The sequence below is a fragment of the Tamandua tetradactyla genome, chromosome 2 (assembly GCF_023851605.1).
Source record: "Tamandua tetradactyla isolate mTamTet1 chromosome 2, mTamTet1.pri, whole genome shotgun sequence".
In the NCBI taxonomy this organism is placed as follows: Eukaryota; Metazoa; Chordata; class Mammalia; order Pilosa; family Myrmecophagidae; genus Tamandua; species Tamandua tetradactyla.
Window position 1 is genome coordinate 179,099,393 of NC_135328.1, and position 6,000 is coordinate 179,105,392.

The window sequence follows — 6,000 nt, forward strand, 5'->3', positions numbered from 1 at the left end:
GGATAATCCCTGCCTCAAGATTCTTAATCATACCTGCAAAGTCCCTTTTATCAATTAAACTAACATGTTCACAGGTGTCAAGGGTTAGGATGCTGGGGACATACCTGGGGTGGGGTATTATTCAGACTAGCACAGTAATTCTATGAGAGCTGTAGAATGTCCTTGTTCTTAGTAGAAACATAATGTGAAGTATTTAGTGGTGAAATGTCATATCTGAACTCTTCATAAACCTCAGTGAACACACACACGGAAAGAGATAAAGGAAATGTATCAAAGAGTATATAGCTACTTAGGTATTCACTGTGCACAATTCTTTCCACTTTGGTGCAGTTTTGACCTTTCCAAAATAAAAAGTTGGGTGCAAATATATATTAAATTCCCTGTATACCTGAGTTAGATGTTTGCATACTACTTAAGATTTCATTTTTTTAAAGTTCCATTGTTTTTATGAAACCTTAACCACTTTAGACCAGTGGTTCCCAGGTTTGTTTGTTTGTTTGCTTGTTGTATGCTATACGGTGGAGGCCACATTTCATTCTTTTTTTCCGCATGAACATGCCCTTACTGCAGCACCATTTATTGAATTTTTTGTTTGTTTTGTTCTTTGATTGCTTTCTTGATTATCGGTTTGGGGAGTACATGGGTTAGGAATTGAACCCGGGTCTCCAGCATAATACGTGAGAATTTTGCCCTTGAACTACCCTTGCACCCCCTGTTCCCCGATTTTTGAACTAATAAAATTTCAAGAAAAGTTCTGGCGGACTGCATGTTATTTACCATCATATACAAAAGAAATGACCTTTCAAGACTAAAAAAAAAAAAACCCATAGTGACCTGATCTCAAAATAAAGGACACTTCTTTAAAACACGAAATCCATTTAACTTCATGGAAAATGTAACTGTATTTTGTCAACTGTCTTCTCCTCCCCAGGCCCAAACAGAGGAAAGTTGAGGCTCAACATCTCAGTCTGGGAAAGACTGGGCTGCCTGAGGCCAACCGGAGCGGATCTAGTGATGCCCCCTTGTGACAGCCTGGAGTATTACTGCCATCCAACTTCATTTCCTTTGGCTTAGAAGGATAATTCCCTGCATGCCAGGCATTTTTGTAAGTATTTTGGTTATGTCAATAAACAAACAAATATCCCTGTACTAGTGGATTTACGATTGAGTGGAGAGACAGCCAATAAATAAACTTAATAAATAAACTCATTAGTGTTATGGAAAAAAATAGAGCAGATAAAGGGATATAACAGGGAGTTGTGTGGGTTGCAGTTTTTTTTTCTTTAATGAGTTGCAGATTTTTTTGAAAAATATTGTCATTGAAACATCTTCACGCACCATACGGTCCATCCAAAGTATACAATCACAATATTGTCACATAATTGTGTATTCATCTCCATGATCATTTTTAGAACATTTGTATCACTCCAGAAACAGAAATAAAAAGAAGAAAACCCCATCCATATCCCTTACCCCTCCTTCTCATTGACCACTAGTATTGCAATCTACCCAATTTTTTTTACCTCCCATTATTTATTCCTTATTTTTAACTCATCTGTCCATAGCCTGGATAAAGGGAGGAGCATCAGCAGCTTTTTCACTTTTCACACAGTCACGTTGTGAAAGTTATACGATCATTTTCAAGAATAAGCTACGAGAATACAGTTCACCAGCTTCAGATACTTCCCTCCAGCCATTCCAGTATACCATAAACTAAAAAGGACTATCTATATAATGCGTGAGAATAACCTCCAGGATAGCTTCTCGACTCTGTTTGAAATCTCTCAGCCACTGAAACTTTATTTTGTCTCATTTCTCTTTTCCTGCTTTTGGTCAAGAAGGTTTTCTCAATTCCGTGATGCCAAGTCCCAGCTCATCCCTGGGAGTCATGTCCCACATTGCCAGGGAGATTTATACCCCTGAATCATGTCCCACATAGAGGGGAAGGGCAGTGAGTTCACCTGCCGAGTTGGCTTAGAGAGAGAGAGAGGCTACATCTGAGCAACAAAAGAATTCTTTGGAAGTAATTTTAGTCACAGTTATAGACTTAGCTTCTCTGCTACAGAAATAAGTTTCACAAGAGCAAGCCTCAAGATCAAAGGCCTAGCCTATTAACTTGGGAGTCCCTAGGGTTTGAGACAGTCTCAGGGATTTTCCAAGTGGAAAAGTTTAATAGATCCATATTTTTTCTCCAGTCCCTCAAGGGGCTTTGCCTGTATTTTTTTGGGGAGCACATGGTCCAGGAATCAAACCCGGGTGTCCCATGTGGAAGCTGAACTTTCTACCACTGAACCACCTATGCACCCTATACTTTTTAATTATCTGCCCAACATACTCTGGGATGTATCGTGGTATTACATTTTTGTGTGTGTGTGGTATTACATTAACTATACAGTACAAGCCATCCGTCCCATTCTGGGCTTCATGTGTTTGAATTGTTTAAATGAACTACCCAGACAGGTTGAGTTAGATGGTGTGGTACAGAAATTTAGTCACATAAGTCATATTAAAAAGTCTAGTGTGAAAATTAATTCAAAATTGTACCAGTTGATGTAAATGCATGGATGGCAAAGGTTACCAAGGCTTTTTTTTTCTTTGAAGGAGAAGCTCAGTAGAAACAATTGTTTAGAATGGATATTTGTTCTCTCATGGTTACAGACAAGTTTTCAAATAAACAAAGTTCTGTCAGATTTTTTTTTTTTTTTATGAAACAAAAACAGAAAGTGAAGTGTGTTTCTGGATTATGGTTGATTACAACATTCCATAAGAGGAAAAAAGCTGGAGGGTGAAGTGGGGTTTAGGGATTTTCTCCTTTCCCTCTCTCTTCTCCTTTCCTTCCTCCCTTCCTTCCTCCCTCTCTTTTGAGGTGGGAGAAAGTGGGGCCTTCTGGTTGGTCCACAGGGATGAACCAGTAGAGAGGGGAGACAGATGGCTGAAGGAATGAAGTCTTTGTGTGGTTGGTGGATGCGACTCAAAGCCCAAGGGGAGGGGTCAGTCTGCAGATGGGAGGAAGGAGCCGCAGCAGATGCTGGCAGGCTGGTAGGAAAGATACCTTCGGGGGTGGGAAGTGTGCTAGTTTGTAAGCTGCCAGAATGCAATATACCAGACTGCAACAGCTTTTAAAAGGGGAATTTAATAAGTTACAAGTTTACAGTTGTAAAGAAGGGAGTATGTCCAAATTAAGGCACCAACAAGAGGTCACCTTAACTCAAGAAAGGCCGATGAGTCTAAAACACTTCTGTCAGGTGGGAAGTCACGTGGCTGGTGTCTGCCGGTCACTTGCTCCTGGGTGCCATTGCTTTCAACCTCTGCTCCTGTGGGGATCCTTCACTTGCTTCTCCAGGGCTGGCTTTCATCTCTTGGCTTCCCTTGGCTTTCTCCAGGTTCTGGCTTGCTTTACATCTCATGGTGACTTAGGTTGAGCTCCAAGCATCTCCAAACATCCGTGTCTCTGTTCTCTGTAGATGCCAAGTCAGCTCTGCAAAAGGCAAACTCACCAAGAACGAGACAGGACGAGGAGTTCAGGCAAAGGCTTTATTTCAGGGAGAAACGGAGCCACCTGGGCAGTGTTTCAAGAGAGAAACAGCTGCCCCGAGGTGGCAGTGGATAGGGTGCTTTTTGTTTTTTAATCATCGCATAGTTGTGTCTTCATCACCATGATCATTTCTTAGAACATTTGCATCAATTCAGAAAAAGAAATAAAAAGAAAAAAGAGAAAAACTCATACAGACAATACCCCTATCCCTCCCTCTCATTGACTGCTAGTATTTCCATCTACCTAATATATTTTAGCCTTTGTTTCTCCTATTTTTTTCTATACCAGTCACCACTCCCTTTCATTGATCACTAGCATTTCAATCTTCTAAATTTATTTTAACATTTGTTTCCCCTATTATTTATTTATTTTTAATCCATATGTTTTAGTCATCTGTCCATACCATAGATAAAGGGAGCATCAGACACAAGGTTTTCACAATCACACAGTCACATTGTGAAAGCTGTATCATTATACAATCATCTTCAAGAAACATGGCTATTGGGACACAGCTCTACATTTTCAGGCACTTCCCTCCAGCTTCTCCAATATGCCTTAAATAAAAAAGTGATATCTATATAATGCATGTGCTGGTTTGAAAGGATGCATGTCCCTTAGAAAAGCCATGTTTTCTTCAAAATCCTATTTTGTAAAGGCAGAATAATAATCCCTATTCAATACTATATGTTTGAAACTGTAATCAGATCATCTCCCTGGAGATGTGATTTAATCAAGAGTGGTTGTTAAACTGGATTAGGTGATGAAATGTCTCTACTCATTTGGGTGCATCTTGGTTAGTTTCTGGAGTCCTATAAAAGAGGAAATATTTTGGAGAACGGAGAGATTCAGAGAGAGCAGAGCAGAACAACACAGCCATGAGAAGCAGAGTCCACCAGCTTCTCCATTTCCTTTGGAGATGAAGAAGGAAAACGCCTCCCAGGGAGCTTCATGAACCAGGAAGCCAGGAGAGAAAGCTAGCAGATGACACTGTGTTCGCCATGTGCCCTTCCAGATGAGAGAGTAACTGACTGTGTGCGCCATGTGCCCTTCCACTTGAGAAAGAAACCCTGAACTTCATTGGCCTTCTTGAACGAAGGTGTCTTTCCCTGGATGCCTTTGATTGGACATTTCTATAGCTTGCTTTAATTGGGGCATTTTCTCGACCTTAGACCTGTAAACTAGCAACTTATTAAATTCCCCTTTTAAAAAGCCATTTCATTTCTGGTATATTGCATTCCAGCAGCTAGCAAACTAGAACAATGCATAAGAATAACCTCCAGGATAACCTCTCAACTCTGTTTGAAATCTCTCAGCCACTGACACTTTATTTTGTCTCATTACTCTCTTCCCCCATTGGGTCAGGAAGGTTTTCTCAATCCCTTGATGCTGAGTCCCAGCTCATTCTAGGATTTCTGTCCTATGTTACCAGGAAGGTTTGCACCCCTGGGAGTCATATCCTATGTAGGGAGGGGGACGGCAGTGAGTTTGCTTGTTGTGTTGGCTGAGAGAGGCCACATCTGACCAACAAAAGAGGTTCTCCTGGGGGTGACTCTTGGGCCTAGTTTTAAGTAGGCTTAGCCTATCCTTTGCGGGGATAAGTTTTGTATGAACAAACTCCAAGATTGAGGGGTCAGCCTGTAGCTTTGGTTGTCCCCACTGCTTGTGAGAATATCATGAATTCTCCACATGGGGAAGTTGAATTTTCCCCCTTTCTCACCATTCCTCCAATGGGACTTTGCAAATACTTTTTTATTCACTGTTCAAATCACTCTGGGATTTATCAGCGCATCACTCTGGACAAACCTACAAAATTTCATACCCTACTCAAGGTTCCATGTACTTATAGTGTTAAATTAAACTGTCCACATAAGTTGTATTAGGAAATGTACTAGTCACACATAAGTTAAAGTTTAAAATATGAATTACCATCTATTTTCAACACTGTGCAATATTGGCATTTCTTTGTTCTTCCTCATGCAAAAACATTTTTTAATGTGTACATTCACTCACTATCAATGTACACTCTAGGCATTCCTAGATTATACTATCTCAGTTTTTATCATCTATCTTTCCTTCTGATTTCATTTGTGCCTCCAGCCCTCCTCTCTCTATCATTCTCACACTCGGCTTTATTCAGTGTACTAACTTTATTGTATTACAGGTAGGTAGTATGTGCTATCCATTTCTGAATTTTTACAATCAGTCCTGCTGCACAGTCTGTGGGGGATAGGGGTTTTATGGCTTAAGGTGGGGATGGGGTGCTAGGGTTAGGTAAGATTCTATTATATAGTATTCAGAATTAGGTTAGGAGGTGGCAGTGCTTCACTGGTAAAGTTAAAATGTAAGCACTGGCTGAAGCATGCAGGGTTGTAATTGTCTTCTGCAGAAGGGAGGGTGGAGGTTGAGTAAGGGGGTTATTATAAGGGAGCAATTGCTAGAGCATATAAAGGTGCAGGCTGGGCTGG

General features: G+C 40.6%; 1 long non-coding RNA gene across 2 annotated transcripts in view; it reads left to right on the forward strand.

Annotated features, from left to right (window-relative positions):
* LOC143663214 (uncharacterized) overlaps positions 1 to 4,414 on the forward strand; it is a 53,587-nt gene extending 49,173 nt beyond the window's left edge. For both annotated transcript variants that reach the window (XR_013165871.1, XR_013165870.1), the window contains exons 2-3: positions 932 to 1,105; positions 4,334 to 4,414. This is a non-coding gene — a long non-coding RNA (uncharacterized LOC143663214). The remainder of the gene's footprint in view (positions 1 to 931; positions 1,106 to 4,333) is intronic.
* Positions 4,415 to 6,000: the final 1,586 nt, after the last annotated feature.